General features: G+C 39.4%; 1 long non-coding RNA gene across 3 annotated transcripts in view; it reads left to right on the forward strand.

Annotated features, from left to right (window-relative positions):
• LOC148224493 (uncharacterized) overlaps nucleotides 1–17740 on the forward strand; it is an 81652-nt gene extending 63912 nt beyond the window's left edge. The window contains exons 3-6 of one of the 3 annotated variants that reach the window (XR_015802718.1): nucleotides 3508–3993; nucleotides 13573–13707; nucleotides 16453–16544; nucleotides 16948–17740. This is a non-coding gene — a long non-coding RNA (uncharacterized LOC148224493). The other 2 variants (XR_015802719.1, XR_015802720.1) reach the window with 2 other exon arrangements.
• Nucleotides 17741–18823: the final 1083 nt, after the last annotated feature.

The following is an 18823-nucleotide window of genomic DNA, read 5'->3' on the forward strand; positions in this document are numbered from 1 at the left end:
CCTCCCAGCAACATCTGAACTCACAGCCCCCACTAGACTTACAGTGCAGGAGCCCAACAGCACCAAGTGGTTCAGCACCCAACGCTGCTCCAGCAGCCTCAGCACGTCCCTCGGGTGCCCTCAACCAAGCCCTGGGGGAGCCAGCTGGCTCTGTGCTGCTTGGGTGCTGCAGGGCTCAGCCCAGAGCACCAGGCTGAAATGCCAGCAGCCCAAAAGGTCATGAAGGAACTGAGGAGCTGACATGTCACTCCAGCAGAAGCTCCTGGAGCAGGACAGGGCAAGCACTGGCTGTGCAAACTTCTGGGGTGGCTCCAGGGAGATCCACCACAGCTCGTGAGTCAGGCTGCTCAGTGGTGAGAATGCACACCCAGATTGCAAGAGTGCTAGGCTTGCTCCTTGTTATTTAAATTATTTTTTCTCATCTGGTAATCTATTTCAAGGTGAAGATATTCTCACTCTGTCCTATAAAAGCTATTCCATTGTACAACACCCAGAATTCAAGGTGAATGGTCAGGAAGAGAAGCTGCACATTCTTCTCTCAATCTCCATGGGAAAAGGAGGAGTGCCAGCCTTGTTGCTGAAGCTATACATGCCATTTATGTATAAAAAGCCATTAGACTGAAATCCAAAATTCATGACAGGAGTATGTCTCTCTTTCTTCTTAGCTGACTGTAAAAGCAGAGTACATAGCAAAGGAGCTAACAGAAAATGCAGATGCTGATTGTGATGCAGGAAAAAGGAAGAATTTTTTTGCTATTTAAAAAAAAAGGCTTAGTGTCAGTTTAAATTGAACAAGAGATTGCTTTCTTATTTATACAACTATAACCCCACCTGTCTTGGATTAGATTTGATGTACTGACAGACTGTCCTCCCAGTTCTACAAATGCCAGGGAGCAGTTTCTGTCAGCATATTCCTGTGACCTTCTGCACTGGAACAGGAGGTTTTTCCCTCCTTTCTCTCTGCATTTTGCAGCCTCTCTCCTTCAGGTAACTCTAAGAAAAGCACAGAGTGCCTGAAGTCAGGACTGAGAGGCATCCTCTTTAAATACAGTGGAAGCTGCTGGAGGTGCAGGACACAGTCAATGCTGAATGCTGGCTTTAGCTTTATTTTCAAAGAGCATTACAGTCATGCAGTAAAATTCAAGCTAAAACTTTTTGATCTTTTATACCATCTCATGTTATTAGGTTTCCAAATGAAAGTTTAAGCAACCCACAATTTTGCTTAGTGAATACAGCAAGCTTTGGGGATCACTTTCAAAAACACCTCATTTGCATCAATTCAGCCAATCTCTTCCTTGTTGGTGAAGATGAAAGTGTGTTTCTATCTTATGTTTCCTTCTACTCCGGCAATGAGGCACTCTTTCCTTTCAAAAAGGAAAAAGAACTAGATCAGCAAACTTGTTCTCCCCTTTTCCAGTTTTCCTTTGACTGCATAATTGAAATGCAGGAAAAAATGCACAGAAGCAAGAGGCACAGATGTTTACATCACAGGTACCTCAAATAACTTAAAAGTATCCTAACTGTGTATAGCCTGTGAATATATTTCATGCCTCACTCGCTGAGAATTAGCATTGAAAGTCATCACAGTGAACACAGGGAACTGGATGAATTTCAATCTACTGCAGAAACCAGCCACTTATGTTGTTTGATGTCATCTGCAGTCACATCACTGCAGACATCTTTTGCAAGACTAGTAAAAGAAACGTTGTCATTTTTGACATGGCTGCCTGTCCCTCTTCACTGCTCGAGTGACAGCATTCACAGCGCTCTTCCCATTGCTCAGTGTATATAACAAACCCAGGTGCAGAGATGAGTCTCCCAGGCTTTCCTTTGAAGAATGTCAGATCAGCTCTGCTTCTTTTAAAACCGCTCCCTTGGACCAGCTGACATTTCTGCAATCCACACAACACTGAGGAGTCAAGATTTCAGGCAACTGATACCACTTTGGGGACACACAAGCTGTAATCTAAATGCAAGCCTCAAAGCCAAAATTAACAATACATGCAACTGAATGTCACTGGGATGGGAAAACAACTGCACCATTAAGACAATTAATGAAAAAAACAGGTATCAAATGGGTGAAATAATTTACAGTGAGCACTGCATTTACTGGCCTCTCCACTTGTCACAGAACATCAATATTGTGTTAATGAACTGCCCTGTGCAAGATCTACCAAAGAGCAAAACAGGGGGTTTGTAATAATGTAAAGGAGAGAGATCAGTCTACCTAATTTTAAAAACTTATTTCAGGCATCCAAACAGGAGCCTTGTCACCTTGGGCTCTTTCTATGGTGAGTGAAGTGTGGGAGAAACATCTCCAGGGGATGCTTCTGGCCTCTTGAGCTGTGAATTGGCTTCTAGTGGTGCATCTCACTCTTCATTTCTCAAGAACAAAATGAAAAGCCTTAATTTAGAAACCTTTGACCTTCTCCTTCAAGTCCTCCTCATCCTCCCCTCAAAGGCCTAAAGCTCCATTATGCTTCAAAAACCTGAGAGCAGCACTTGAATGCTGGGATGCTGTTCCCTGCCTAGGAACAAAGTTGAGGTAACTTCTGTGGCAAGGGAGAAGCTCAGGGAGCTATGGTTTTGTTCAGAAAAGAACAAAGAACTTGCCCCAGTTATCCAAAGTTGTATGTCTGCTAAATCGGGCTAGAAATGAGTTTGGAAATCTCAGCTCATGTGATGGATTGGTAGTAATGCTTCTTGCAGTGAAAAATAGAAATATTTAAGGCTTTCCCTGGAACTACATTTCTCACACTAGCCTTGCAAAGAAGCAAGAGCTGAAGAAAACCCATCTGTGTCACTATATTTCAGATTCTCATGGGTATCTGGATAGAAAAAACTTTCAAAGAGATCAGTTCAAAAAGCACTTTTTGTCTATGCATTCATGGCTATCTTTCCAGAAATCAGCTGCTCAATGAAATTTAACATAGTTTTTTCGTCTTCGGAGTTACTATTGGTTTACAATTTAGAGATTCTGGCTAACCTAATGAAATCACTGCATCAAGAAATGTCCTCATGTATACACACCCATGTACAATCAAAACCAAGTTATCTTCCACATCAATGCTGCACAGATTAAACGTTGCATGTAAAAACTTGCAAAAGTAAATTTCTGTTAAAAAATATAGACATATTCAACACTTGAGCAAACAAACAAAAATGGAGAAAGGAGTGGGGGAAATAAAGGTAATAAATGAAATTTAATTCAGCCTTTTATTTTAGCCTAAATGGAAATCACTGCAGCAATACTGCACAACAGAATCGGTAGAATTTTTTTTAAGTCAAAGTGCATCTAGCAGTTAAAAAAGGTTGAGGATACACTGCTCTTGACTGTGAATAATTAGACTGCCTTTAGCTGAGGCTTTAGTTGGCTGGATTTAGTTGAGGCTGCCTTATGCTGTGCAAAAACCCCAGCTTTCCCAAGCCTCTGGACTGGGCGATACAAAAGCTCCACAGAATGGAGAAACTAACATGGTTTAATTGTTGTCTCTTTGAATTTGACAGATTTGTGATTCAGAAAACCTGACACAGGAAGAGGATCCCCATCTCACTTGAAGATCATCTGCATATCCTGTTGAGAACTTAAAGCAGAGAAGAAATTGAAGCAGAACAAAGGGCATGGGATTTCATCAGTCTGTTGTTATTCACAGCTACATCTGCTGCTACAGTTTAAAAAGGCGACTCATTTTTTAAACTCAGATAAAGTTTCTGCTTACTTTCCGTGACTGGAGATCCTTAGAAAGTTACTTTTAAACTCAGTAAAATTACAATATCCATACCCTGGGAAAAGGTGGGTTTGGTCTGCTGGAGAATCTGTAAAGAAGGGCTCAGCAATGGTCCTGAAGGTTTAGTATCCCTTGTCTGTGAGCATCCATGTGCTCATGTGATGTTGCCAGGGGCATGCAAGGATGAAGTGCACATGCACCCAGATACAGCCCAGTGAGAGGCTCCCAGCAGCAGCAGCTCTGCCAGGGCCTGCTGACACACAGGGTATATATATTTATTTTTTTTGTGCCTATGTATGCAAGCTTCAGTGCCTGGGCTGAACTTCCCAGCTCCCATCTGCTGTGCACAGTGTGAAACGTCTCACTGTGCAGGAGCCAGAACAGCCATGCATGCTGCAGAAATCCCACTCATCTCGGTATATTTCCAGAGGCACAGCTTGTGCTGACCCCGGAATGGAGGAGATTTACATTCACACACCAGAATCAGAGGGTTAGCTGCTGCCTTCCTCTCTATTTTCACCATTTGACCCATTGTTTTTCTCCAGCTCAGCTGACATAGACACTGCATTATGCTTTCCATGGCAGACAGTACATTAAGATTCAGGGGATTCTCTACATCCTGTGCATTTTTCATTACATGTATTGATATTATGTATCAAAAGACTAATGATTTGGAGCCTTTAATATCGGGAAATGATGCCTCTAATGATAAATGTTTGACCTCAGGAGTCTGCAGCATAGCTTCCTTGTCTGTGTATACGTTTCCTAAAAGCCTGGCTGAGCAGTGTGTTGGCCAGTGCAGCAGCTGCTTAAGCCTACACCTTTGTCTCTTTGTGGTACTCGATGTTCATCAAGGAAGGGCACTTACTGCTTAGAAAATAAATCAGGACAGTACAGGTATTTGAGTCAAAGCATCTCCTGTGTCTGGTGATGGAAGCAGCTTCAGTCAGTATGTAAGTAGTCTGTAAAAAAGAAGTTTTATCTAAATTTCCTCTGCTCTGCAAGATGCTCTGAATTTTGTATCACACGATAGCTTAAATCCACTCTGCCAGTAGGCAAAGAGGAGAAGGCTGATAAAAGCAGGTGATTGATCTAAAGGTGCACTGCATTAGTTCATGATACATGTGTACAAAACATTCTATGGTTGGGGCCTCAGGTTTTCTAACACAGAAGTTTAAAACTTCAGGGCTGTCTGCCTTTTCATACTTTAAGACAAAATATGTTCAGCTCACTCTGACCTGCCTTATTGTTTTGCTGGTAACTCGATTTCCTGAGTTTCTCCTCATGTTGCAGAAAGGATTTTTTAAGACTACCAACATGAATCTTCAGCATCAAAACACTAAACCCCTTCTTCAAGGGAGTCATAAGAAAACATATTTATGTAGATGTATGTTTCAAAGGCCAGTGAAATATTAGGCAGACTAAAGAACCTTTATTTTTAACAGTGTTTCAGCCACCCATCTTGCCTTCACTGGCAAATGTCTTGCTGCGTAAACTTCCATTACCAAACTCATTTCTATAATCCATTTATTGGTCTGGAATTTTTTTCTCTGTAGGCTTATTTACTGTATACAAACACAATGATGTAAGGCTTGCCTTAGGGAACTGAACTAACACCATTATTTTGCAATTTACACTTTTTATTAAGGATTTAAAAAAAAAAACCTCTACTTAAAAAAGACCAGTTCTGAATCCTTTCATTATTAAAGGGCTCCTCATGTGAATATGTGCTCCCAGATATAAAGTACTGATTCTCCAAAATCATAAACATGTCACAAACATGCTTAATTTTATACACTTTGAGTGGCTCCATTCAATTCACAAAGTAATAGGGCTCACAAGTTGCAATTCAGCAGAGTACCCAGACATATGCCTAAAGCCACCTTTGTTCAGCAAAACCCTTCTGCAGGGGGATTTTCAGTAATATACTCCAGGATATATTTAATTTTAAGCATATGATTAAGTGCTTTATTGAGCTGAGGCCACCATTTCTTGAATGAAGCATATCAATAAGCCTATGTAGTATGGTCTGTTGCTCCATATGAAAGGCATCAAACATGTATTTCCAAGTACATACAATGCAAAAATTAAGTCAGTAGAGTAAACCACTGTTTTGCAAGATATTCAGAATCAGTATTGATTAAAAACTGGGTGCTAGATGGCAGATGCCCCTTTCTCAGTCAAGATCTCACAGGAATGCACTACACCCTCAATGGGAAGACAAATAGCTGAGAAACAGATCTCTGATTATATACTTATAATTCAGGTATAATCCATTTTGGCAGCATTTATTCAATTTATTATTTAAATGTGCTGTATGTCCTCCAAGATTCATAGAATCTCAGAATCTGTAAGGCTGGAAAATACCTCCAAGATCACTGAGACCAGCCATTAACCCAGCACCACCACATTCCCTGTTACACCATATCCCAGGCACCACATCCATACACCTTTTGAACACTTCCAGATACAATGAACCCACCACTTGCCTGGGCAGCTTATTCCTGTGCCTGATTACATTTTCCCTTTTCTAATCTAATTTATATCTGCCCTGGTGCAACTTGAGAACATTTTGTCTTGTCCTATCCCTTGTTATGACCTCCTTTCAGGTATTTGTAGAGAATGACAGATTCCATGGCCCTAACTTTTCTCCAATTCTAATAAATAAGACATTTGACAACAGAATTGAGACAACCTTCTGTGGTCACTGAGAAAATTTTGTTTTCTTTTTAAATCTTAATCAGTAGTAAAATGCAATAACAATTGCATCCTCCCATGCCTTCTAGAAGCAGACAACATTAGACTATTATATTAGACACAATTGCATAGACTAGTTATAGTCTTGTTTTCAATCCCTGTTCCTTCTGACTACAGTCCAGAAGCCCCAGTGTCTGCCTCAGGAAAGGTAATCCCATTCCTTGTGTAGTCACATGGATAAAAAACAACATGGCAGAACAGAAGGGCTTCTATATACAGTGTCAAAGGATATCAACTCCTCCTGGAATAAACTCCACTGATTGTCTAAGACAAACAAACATGAAAGAAAAATAAATTTGAAGGAATATTATTAGAAAAACAGTTTTAGATTAACAATACTATTAGAAAAGACCTCCGCGCCAGTCTCAAAATTATATATCTTGCAACCTTAGTATGAAGATTTAGTAATTTCAGGTGAGCTGCAGAGCTTACATTATGACTTTACCACAAGAGATTTACAGGCCACCCCAAATCCATGTTAAGAAACCTTTTTGCTACAGTGTTATGCATTCTTTATTAATATTGCAGACAGTTCTGAGTGTTTCATCTGGAAAGATATGGACAGAGATGAAGGAATGATGAAGAAAAAAAAGAAAAGCACAAAATTAATTAAATGGTCAAAAGACTAATAAGTGGAGAATGTTGAATATAGGGAACTCTGTTATTCAAACGACAAGAAGGTGAAGAATGTAAAAAACAAGCACAAAGAGAGACTCTTAATGCCTTACAAACTAGCAACATAATTAAAATGAGATAAAATGGGAGACTTTTTGTAGTTTAGCTAGAAAGAAACATCCCTTACTGCTAAGACCTATTAATATCTTTTCCTAGAGAAAAGTGGCAGAAGCCCTAGCACCAATTTAATCCTACCCAGAGAAAAACAGAGAACAGTCTGCAGAAGAGCAGCACTCCCCACGGTGGTGATCTGGATGATGAAAGAGGTTCACCTGACACCCAGTGCTACAGCTTTAATGAATCTTCATTTTCTGAGCCTTCCCTCTTAAAAATGACAATATGCAAGTTATATAAAACATTACAGGCTCTCTTGACTGCTCTAAACTATACTGATGTTGAGGCAGATGTTTTCCACCTGATCCAGATTTTTCTTTCTATATTTTTCCTCATTCTGCAGCCCTGCTTTTCCTAGCAGGGTGGTGAATGGGAGCCAGGAGTACACTTGTGAGAGAGCAGCTGTTTTGAACTGGAGCAGGCACACCTCTGCCAGGGTAATACAAAGAGCAGCTAGAGAGCCACTGACAGTTCAAAGTGTCTTGCTTTCATTATGCTGCACCTGCCATCAACCTCTGTACATCTGTTAAATTCCCTTCAGAGGAATGTTGTTTTCATGAGAAAAAATGAATAGCTCCCTTTTACTAGATGAAAACCTGTAGATGTATGAAGCTAAGACAATTATTAATATTAAACTAACATCTACCATTTAACAGCAGCTTCTCTTGAGACTAAAGCAGTGACATGATCTGCTATTGTTGCAGAAAGAGAGACTTGCAGCTTACAATAAAAGCAATGCTCTGCTTGCATGTGCAAAGCCACATGTGACAAACTGTGGCAGCTTTCACAGGTTTAACGAGTCTCTTTGGAGTTCCTCTCTCTGGTTAGTCACAGGCAAAGCAAGGGAAAAGCTGCATGCAAATACATACCTCATGTGAGTAGCTGCACACCAAACAGCAGGAAGCATAATCAGCAAAGAGATGGGTTTTCCTGCGATCTCTTTTCATTTCTTCATACATGACTGAAAAAAAACCCAAACAAACAAAAAACCAAAAACAGGCCAGGAAACAAAAATAGTCTGAGCCTTTTTGTTTGTTCCCAAACTCCAGAGTGCAGGGTGTGATACACAATGGCATGCATCGAACTTTGCTTTCTATCTCTGGTTACTACTAAGTTAAGAACAAGTGTTCCAAATTTGGCCTTGCTATACAGGAAATAAAATAAGAGTTTAGTGTACCCCTAAAACTTCCTGCTGCTTGTTTGCTTCTCTAAAGTCATCCCCTGACAAGACTGCATTGACAGCAAGAGGACATGGCAGTGTTCCCTTTCCCATCAGGGCTGTAAAGAAACTGACTTAGCTGTTCCCTATGGTGTTCGTCTTTGTGGCATTGACTAGAAATGTGTCTGAAGTTCACTGGAATATAAGATGACTGTTTTGCTTCTAAAGATAAACCAAATGGTAGGGAGGCATGGCATTGTGTTGGGGTATAATGAGAGATTCCATTACCCATGAGAAATATTAGTCACAGAATCATAACATCATAGAATGGTTTGTGTTGGAAGGGATCTTACAGATAATCTTATTCTATCTCCTGCCATGGTCAGGGAACCTTCCACTAGACTAAGTTTCTCAAAGCCCCATCCATCCTTGCTTTGAACTCCTTCAGGGATGAGGCATCCATAACTTCCCTGGGCAAACTGTTCAGTGCCTTACCACACAGTAAAGAATTTCCTCCTAATATCTAATCTCAGTCTCTCCTATTTTTGTTTCAAGCTCACCTTGTCATATCACTATCTCCTGGAGTAAAATGTCCCTCTCCTTCTTTCTTATAAACCTCCTTTAGGTACTGGAAAGTCACAATGTGGTCTCTCCAGAGCCTCGTCTTCTCCAGGATCAACAACCGGAACTCTCTCAGCCTGTCTTCATAGAAAAGGTGCAAGCAGCCATCAGATCTTCTTCATGGCCCTCACAGTACAATAATATCACGCTTTAGCTTCTGTGACTTTCTCAAAACCCTGACAGTTGCCAGCTAAAGCATGTCAGAGTAACAGTTAGCAAAGATTTCTTCATGGATTTTGGTTTTTGTATTACCAAGGTAGAGAATCTGAGTTCATGTCTGGAAAAGATAATTAGTCTCTTATGCTTTCTTTATGCAGTAAGGCACTGTGTGGGAAACAATGTGAACTGTACTGAACTTTAAGTCCCAGGAGCATCAGTCAGCTTTACAAGTCACTTATCAATGAAAACCATTATAGTTTGTCCTATGATCAACCCAAAGTGTTGATCAAAGCCACAAAGTTAAAATCTAAAAAAATCTTGCATGGTGGAATTATCTCCCTCAAGAAGTGGCTTGCTTATCAATTATCACATTATGGGTGCTACCTATCCAAATAACTGTTGTTATTTGTCATCAGCAGCTATCTCTGGTTCAGGACTTATTTCTCAAAATGAAGTTGCCTCAAATTGCCTATTTACGACACTTCTTGCTCAGTTTCAGTTTATCCAGTCTTTGTCCTTTATCGGTACTATTTTCAGCCTTATTATCTCGTCTTTCCTTTCAAAGATCTTTGAATAATTGCTTTCTCCAATGCTGTCCTGTTTTCCAAGCCACAGGGAAGAGATATCATTCTTGTTCTCAACTATGTCAATAAAGTGTCCTGGACTGTACTTACTAAAATAGGTTCAATAAAATGTAACACAGAATACAACAAATGGCAACAGAATACTGAGTTCTCATTGAAAGCTTTTCTCCTGTGTGGTAAGGTGAAATCTCAACTTGTCTGTGAGATCTGTAACTACATATTCATAGCAGCCTGCTCATAGGAAATCTATAAAGGATCTATCACCTCCAATGTTTTAAATTAAGACAGGTTTAACAGCATAGACTCCTGCATCCAAAAAACTCTGAACAGTTTAGGGCCTGCTCAGTTCTTCTTATTCTTTGTGGAGATGGTTAAAATCCACTGTTAAAACTTGAACATGAGCAGCTCCAGGCCCAGTAGCAGGAATCTCCCAGAAAGAAAGAGATCTCCCACAGCATCACAATGCAACAAGAACTTGATAGAAAATCTGAATTCTTCTTACACTTTTCAAGGAAGCATCTAATTTGCTTTTTTCTTTTTTTCCTTTCTTCCTTATTTTTCTTTTTTTTGTTAACAAGACATCATTTTCAGGTAATTAGTACATTCCTTGAAGATGTTGTAAATAAATACCACTGAGAAAGTATCTTTTCTGTTGCCTTCATAAGGGAATAACCTTTTGATAACAGTCCAGCAAGTGTGTCTTTCTATGCACTGGTCATCCTACCATCTCAAAACATGTTAACTATTGACAAATCTCCACTGAAAAAGACAGAAGAAGGTTCTCAATTATTATTAAGCTCCCTCATGACTAATAAAATAAATTTTCCATCAGTTAGAAGAGACTGACCAAATTATTTTTCTTGCCCATCATCCATAAAAAGGAAGCAGAAAACTGTCAACTTGTATGAGAAATAGTGTGGGGCAGGACTGCTCATTAAACACCAGACACAGCAGAATTTTGACTACAGCTTAGAGAGACACCAGAACTTTCCTTACAGAAAACCATTTGGAAACCATAGAACTGTTTACTTAACTTTGTGATTTATTCTTCAGGTGCTTTATTTGCAGGTTATTCATGAATCATCAGCTACTTTTCGATATCCAATCTGCATAATCAGTAATTTCTTTCCCCAGATACCTCCATTTTTATGTTTTTTTTTGGTTGGTTGGTTGGTTTTGGCTTTGGTGGGTTTTAGTTTTCTTTTGTTTGTTTTTTGGGGGTTTTGGGGGTATTTTTTGGAGGCACTTGTAGTGTACCACCTTCCTTGAATCTTATTATAAGGCACCTCTATTTATTCAGTGTTAGGCATTGCTCACAGACAAGTAAATCCAACTTCAGTGGACTCCAGACTTCAAATGTCCTGGATTACCCCTGAGCAATTACTGCAACAACTGCTTTCAAGATTCGTAGTGGTATGGGGGCAAACAGCTTTTCAAACACCTGCAGGAATTCACATGGAGTGGCACTTCTGCCAGTGCCTGGAAATCCCAGTCATTCTAAATGTAACCTCAAGGAGAACAGATAAGCTCAAGAGCTGACTAAATAACAGCATCTTTTTATCATATGTTATTGACTATTGAACCAGAAATGCTACCACATTTGGTGGTACCACTTACTGACCTGCTTTCCTTGGTAGTAAAGGGTAACTATAACTGTCTTTTCACTCCAGGATGAAAAAATCACATTGTTATGAGATTCTGTAAAAGCATGCAAGAACCTATGGTGAAAAAGGTGATTAGGTGTGTCATCAGAGCACAGGAACTTTTAAATAAACAGTGCTGCAAGGTAATCTAGTAGAATCTAGCATCACTAGGATCCTTGAAAATAAAGCATTCATAGATTATTCACCACTGCAATCAAATAAACACCTATTCATTAAATCAAATTCTTAAATGATAAATTCTTCTGTGGGTAAATTGAAGAGAAAATAAAGATGACTGTTTTGTTTCATGTTTGGCTCCTAATTTCTAGCACTCTAATTAAGACTTATTCTGGTCTTGCCTACTTGGACAAAGAGCTGCAACTTTTTAAAACAGAGATCAAAGCTTGATGGTAGAATTACTAAATAAACTGCAGTTGTCACATTTAAAAAGGTGAGCCAAAGGACATGTATCTGAGGTGGCAAGCTTTCTGCTCTGAGTAGCATGGCTGCAGGGAAAGAATGTAGAATGGGTTACAATAGCAGCCTTGCTTCATATTAAAAGTGGGACCAGTGAAATATCAGGTTAGTGGCAGTTCACTCCTATCTTCATGAGGCAATACTTTGGCTAGACTGCAGTGCACTTTGTGATCTAACAATGAATACTTAAACAGAAAATATGCCCCTGTAATAAGCCCCCACAGTAAAAAAATTAATATTAATGCAGTGAAAAAATTGTTCTTCCTTTTGAACCCAGTGAGGACTGCAAAGACAGTGATTATTAAAGAATTCAGCTGGTTTCAAAATTGACCTTAACCTGGAAAAAGCTAAGCAGAAGCAGAGGGAAAACCGATTAAAAATTCAATGCAGCATTTCATGGCCTTGGTAACCTGGGACTGGGGTACTCAAGAGCTACTGACAGCTTGCATTTCAAAGCTGATTTGTAAAGTTGCCAACAGGTCAGTAATCAGTAACTTTACAGAGCATGCAGCTGACACAGAAAGCCAAAAAGGAACAACAAAAGACATAATTGGATCTTAGGACCCAAAAGATGCCATGAATGCATTCATTTTTGGCACTACGTATGCTGCATGTTGCTACAAGATATGGTTATAATGAAGGTGATTTGCATATTTTTCATGAAGTTTGGATGCACTGAATTATAAAAATAACCCCCTAACATGAAACTATTTCACTGGTGCTTGGAAATCTTATTTGAAACATTGACAGAACCACAGAAGTATAAAGGAAAAAAAGTCTGTTAGGTCATCACAGGCATCTGCCTTCAAATGCTGAATTATTTTCTTCAGCTTTTTAAAAAGTTATTCATATTTACCAAAGGAAAGAAACAATAAAGGAAACCACCAAAGTAAATATAGACTAAAAATTTCACAGCACTTAAAATCTCTGGACTCCAATGAGAAAGTTCTCACCCAGCTGCCGCTGGTTATGGAGAGTTACAGGGTCTTAAAAGGCTTATGCATATTGTTTAAGGGCCTAGTGGTTAAAATTCCTTCCCTTTAATGCCCTCTTATCCTTCTTCTCCCTGCTTGTTATCAACTCTGAGGACTGGATATCATATTCTGTATGCAGAGGTTTCCAGGTCGATGTCCAGGGCTGTGTGCCCTGTCATGAGGTTCTGGGTCTGTCCTCTCATGCCTTTATCCAGTATTTTTGTTTAGCACGGGAACTGCAAGCTCTACCATCTTCCTGTTTCGGAGGGTACCACCCCAGCTTTGCAGACACAAAGCTCCTGGAAGCACTGGCACACAGCCACAGCAGTCAGACACACACTGGGCACACACAGGTGTCAGACAGGGGCTGCTGGAGTGGGCAGAGCCAGCACTGGCAAATGCCACCCTGCTCCAGTCCTCTGTCACTGCAGCTGGTGTACAAATGGCAGCAGGGCTCACACAAGGCTTGAAGCTTCTCAGCTCCTTCTCCCTCACCAGGCAGGTGGCTGGGGCCCTCTGTTTCCTGGGATGTGTAGGGACTGAACCTGTGGGTGAGTTACCTCATGGGTCTGTCCCGTGGTCTGTGTGTCTGTCTGTGCTGGGGTCTGTGTGTCTGTGCACAGCTGGGGTCTGCACAGCTGGAGGGGAATTACACTGACTGTGTGCAACTTGTGTTGCCAGGGTCATGCCCAGCCTTGAGGTCCCACCAGCAGCAAGTCAGTCCCTGTGGACACCTCCAACCAACCCAAGGACAAAAGTCATGCCTTGAGAAGAGAAAACCTGGAGAAGCATTTGCAGCACACCAGATACACACAAGTGGGTCATACTAAAAAAAGCTGTATTTCTATGATGTTTATAAAAGAGCTCGATCTTAAAAGTTTCCTATTGTCATGGCTGTAGCAGTCTTGGCAAATCTTTCCATTCTTCTCCATGGAAATTCATGTTACTCCTGTGCTTGGTCTTTCTGACAATCAGTTTGTGACCATCTACCCCTCTGTCTACACGTATAACCATGATGTATTTCTGCGAGAATGTTATAGCTGTATATTTGCTGTATTCACTTAAAAGGAAAAAAAGTATTAAAAAATAACACAAAAACATATTTTTTCTGTTAATTTGTCATTATTTTGCTCTTTTCAGTACACTAATGATAAATAATAGGCCACTTTGAGGACTAAGTAATTTGTTTTTAGGGATTTTTAAAAGTTCTTATTTCCTACAAGTTCCCTATAGGAATTAAAATATGCATATCAAAATCTGAATATGCAATCAATCCAAGGATTTGTGGATCCTATTTATTAGCATAGCAGATTTCTTTACTGTTGCTTCAGACCAAGTAGTGGTCAGCTTTAGGTTTTTGCTCTTGAAGGAGTTTTCTCTTGTGCTTCTAGGAAAAAAATCTTAAGTCAGTTTGTAGTTGTTGGATAAAAAGTGCTTCTGCCTTTTGAATTAAAAGATGCAAATGGCAACATGCAATAACATAAATGAAGCAATGAGTTCTCTGGATGTGCACCTTGAATGCAGCTTCTGTTTGTTTGCTCTGCCAGGGATGTTGCAGCAAAGATGCAAGGCTTGTAAAAGGTGCCAAATGTCCAAGATCACCCACAGTGAGATGAACACAGGTTTCCTCTACACTTTTCTTTAAAATTGTTAGTACAGCAGAAGGAATGGGAAGGAAATGGCAAGCAAGGAGTGGCAAGGCATGGCAAGGCATTAGTGGGAGTCCACATAGTCTTCCATGGTTGTTGCAAACTGAGTGGTGTCAGGGCTCGATGTGATTCTAGCAACATGAAGTGTCACAAAATGAATATAAGGAATACAGCTATGTCATTACAATGCCAGACTCACTCTTCTGTCCCTACCAACTTATTCTGAATGCAAATTTATTCATACTGAGCTCTTGTGAAGCAAGAATGTGATTTATTTTTGAATATGCAAGTGCCAAACTTTAGAGATGGAAGAGATATTTCACAAAATATGGTCAGAGGATATAGCTATAATTAGTGAGAGAAAATAGGAAACCAAAATAAATTTTTTATTGGTGAAATCTTCCTATCTATCAGTAGGAACCTTGTACTTCCATAAGACACATCCATAGGACTAGTCATTGAAAATATTGCTATTTCTGGAGCAGTTAGCTAATGAAAGTGGTGCATACACTGAGCTAAAGGCACTTAAATCCTTTCAAGTCTGGTTTTAATTAAACAGGACATAGAACCAGTTTGGATCTAGGGCAAATAATTTCTCACTCTAGACATATCCTTCCAGGTCAGAGGGCAATTTGTTGACAGGAAAGAAATAGGAGGTCTGGTAGCAACTTGCTGCCTACACTGCTGCCAGGTGTGACACTTAATTTGCAGTGACTTTTTAGCCCTTCCTAGCAGCATTTGGAAGGAAAGCATGCTGTGATGTGCAGGCATGCATGGCTAACTCAGCCACCTAGGGGATGTGCATATCTTGTCAGGTGCACAGGGAAAGAGGCAGGGCTCCACAAGGGCCGTTCTTGCTTGCCCTGCTACACTTGTTCTCATAATGTATGGAGCTGATGGCCTGTCTCCCCCATTTTAAAAACTGTTAGTAATGCATTCATTCACTAATGTGCTCACATATAAACATGATTTTGTGAACACATGGGGAAAAGTCAAAGCTTGCAAACCCTCCTTTGTTTCAAAAACTAATTGAGGTTGCTAAGAGACAATAGTGTTGATATCTATTGCATCATTTCCAAACCCAAACACTAAAAGAAATTAATATCTGTGGGTACTATACATCTCATACTCACACATAATAAAATCTGAACTTACAATTCCTATCAAACAGAAAAAAATACACTGCAACTCCTCCCCTACTTAGACCTTAAAATAATATTATCAGCCTGATTTTTACGTCTTGCAGCTCTGTAATATTTCAAAATGAAATCATAACTGGTGCTTCAAAAAAAAAAAAAACCTAGCTTTGTTTTCTACTAGAAATCTAAGTTAGTGCCTTTCTTTGAAGGAGAATGGGAGAATGATTTATGTGCACATTAATGTCATGTATTGGTCAACCACTTAGTCATATGTAATTTTACTACTATTTGATATTATAGGTGCTCATTAAGGTATATGATTCCAAAGAAATATCAATTATCAGATTTTAGCAAAATAACACATAGCACATTGACTATGAGATATTTCTTAGTTAAATAAGAAAAGGTGTGTGAGAGGGATTGATTTTGCCTAATATTTAGCCATCTGAAATTTGGGTGTTTAGCCTAAGCTAGTCACTTACACTCCTCTAGAGCAACGGAGAGAGACTGCAGTAGAGAGCAATTCATCCAGTCTATCTCAGACACCTATCTTAAAATGGGATGAATTGCCATTTGGAGGAACTTATCTTTCTCCATTTACTATAAGGGGAACCTGGACAAATAGCTTAGATGAAACTCTTAACTTTAAATGACTAAATGTAGTGAAGATGAATTCTACTCTAAATCAATATAATACAAATAATACATAAAAGCCACAATGCACAGGTCAAAGTTAAGGCCATTGTGATGAAATATGTATTTTCTTGTTCTAGGCAAGAAAAATGTAGGAGTTTTGCATGCCCAGAAACTTCAAGATTTGCAAGGACTCTAATAATTTCTTTTCTTTCTATTCTGCTATTTCTAAGTGAGTATCTATGCCGTTTTCCACTGAAGACTTTTAACGTATTTGTTTTTAAAGGGTCAAATTGTTTTTTATCTATATGGCTGCAGTTATGAATCCTAAACCAATAATAACAGAACCTTTTGGATTACCTGCCACATATTCTAAATCCATTTGCATTTTTGAAGGCATGGTAGTGATGGTGCTATCCATATGCCCTTCCAAAACAGTCATTGGATAAAAAAAAAAGAATAAGTATTATTCTTCTATTTTAAGTAGACTAGAATGACTCTTTCCCCTCAGCTTCATTTTTAAATTTTTTGTATGAAAGAGGACATCTCCAACATTTGCTTGATGCTCTCTGGGTGACGTGTTGAGATTCCTTCCCTGTTCTGACAGTCTCCTTCATGGGACTCCCTTCCCACAGGATTTTGCTTCTGAGCTCCCATAACTCTGCTGGTCACCTCCTCCTCTCCCACACCTTTATGGTGAACAACGGAGAAAGGACACAGCTTTGCAAGTACCAAGGAAGAAAGGGAGAAGTAACTGGAGGATCATAAGCTACTTACTGCTGCTTGCAGTGGATACCAGAGTCAAACTGCTCAGAGAAGCAGATCCTACAGGACCATGAAGAAGTGCCAGTTATTTTACTGCTTCCCAAAAGTTTAAATTACAGAATATGTAAGTCTCCAATGGATTGAATCAGCTTCCTTTTAATTTTTAAAATTTTAGAGTATTTGTCTTGTGTCCTGACTTTGCCTGAGATAATTTATTTTCAGTTTCTGGTACAGTGATGTGTTTTGGATTCAGTATGAGAATAATGTTGATAACACCCTGATGTTTTGGCTGTTCCTAAGAATTGTCTGTCTTAAGTCAAGGACGTTATTGTGCCTCATGCTCAGACAGTGAGGAGTAGCACAAAAACTGGGAGGACCATAGCTTGGGCAGGTGGGCTGAGCTGGCTAAAGGGAACCTGGAACCTGGAACAGCATGCTCAGTATACAAACTGGGAGAATTACCTGGAAGGGGGGCTGATTGAGTTTCAGAAACAGGGGTCTGGCATGAGCCAGCAGATGGTGAGTAATTGTCTTGTGCATCACTGTTTTTCCTTAGGTTTTACATTATTATTATTGTTGTTGTTGTTGTTGCTATTGTTGTTATTTATTAATATTATTATTATATTTTACTTTGTTTCAATTATTAAACAGTTTGTATCTCAACCTGGAAGTTTTACCTTTGATTCTCTTCCCCATTCCACTGTGGTGGGGGTGTGGGGTGGGGATGAGTGAGTGTCTGCACGGTGCTTAGTTGCCAACTGGGCTTAAACAAAGACACATTGCCATATTAGCTGCTCAGAGGTAAAACAACAAGCCTGAAGTCTTAGTATCTTTAATTTATTACTTCATTTTTTTTTTTTTAAATATAACTTTTGGATGGGGCAGAGTTTTAAACCATTATCGCCAGTTTTAGTGTATTTTATGTAGTAGCTCACTCCATGTAATTACTACCAACCTTAAAAAGTTTCACTCTGCTCGCTGTAAATGTAACTTTGGGATAGAAGCTACTGTTTGTTCAGCAAATACATCCGTGTGTGTGTTTTAAGTAGACTAAATATACATAGACTTTAGGTAAATATAAATAGACAGTATACATAATAAACTGAAATGGCCTTGACTACATTCTTTTCCAAAGGAGATTTGTTGTTAATTGAAATTCTGACCATAAAAAAGTTCACAAAAGCTGCTTGAAGAGGAACTTCTTCAAGAAAGATCCAGAGAAGACACAGCAACAAGAGCAATACTGCTCTGTGTGGAAAATTGAAGGACAATGATGCTAAAAAGGCAAGCATAAACCAGTGAACATAAGTATTTTTCTAAAACTTTGCTTTTTTTTCCAGGTAGATTTCCCAAAAGCAATTGATAGAAAGCCTGGCTAAGGCATACTAAAATCACACTCACTGAAGTCAGAAAACATGTCTTGGATTATCTACTCCTGTTCTGTCATTGCAGATGTTCAGAGAGGCTTCCAGCCCTTTGTGTATAAATGACTTTTGCCTGATGCAAAGGCAGAGGAGCAGGCATGGAACTGGGAGGCACTTTGCAATCTCAGACAGGTGGGGCAATACCTCTTGCATAACTTAATGTCTTCAGAGGGAGACTCTTTTGCTCACACATTGAGCAGGGCAAGCATCACTATATTGTCCCAGTGATCTTAGAGTAAAAGAATTTTAGTTTTTCATTCTTACCACTAATATCATAAAATGTTTATGGAAATATTTAACAATAATTAATAACACTTATTTG

This window comes from Sturnus vulgaris, chromosome 3, assembly GCF_052056855.1.
Source record: "Sturnus vulgaris isolate bStuVul1 chromosome 3, bStuVul1.hap1, whole genome shotgun sequence".
Lineage (NCBI taxonomy): Eukaryota > Metazoa > Chordata > Aves > Passeriformes > Sturnidae > Sturnus > Sturnus vulgaris.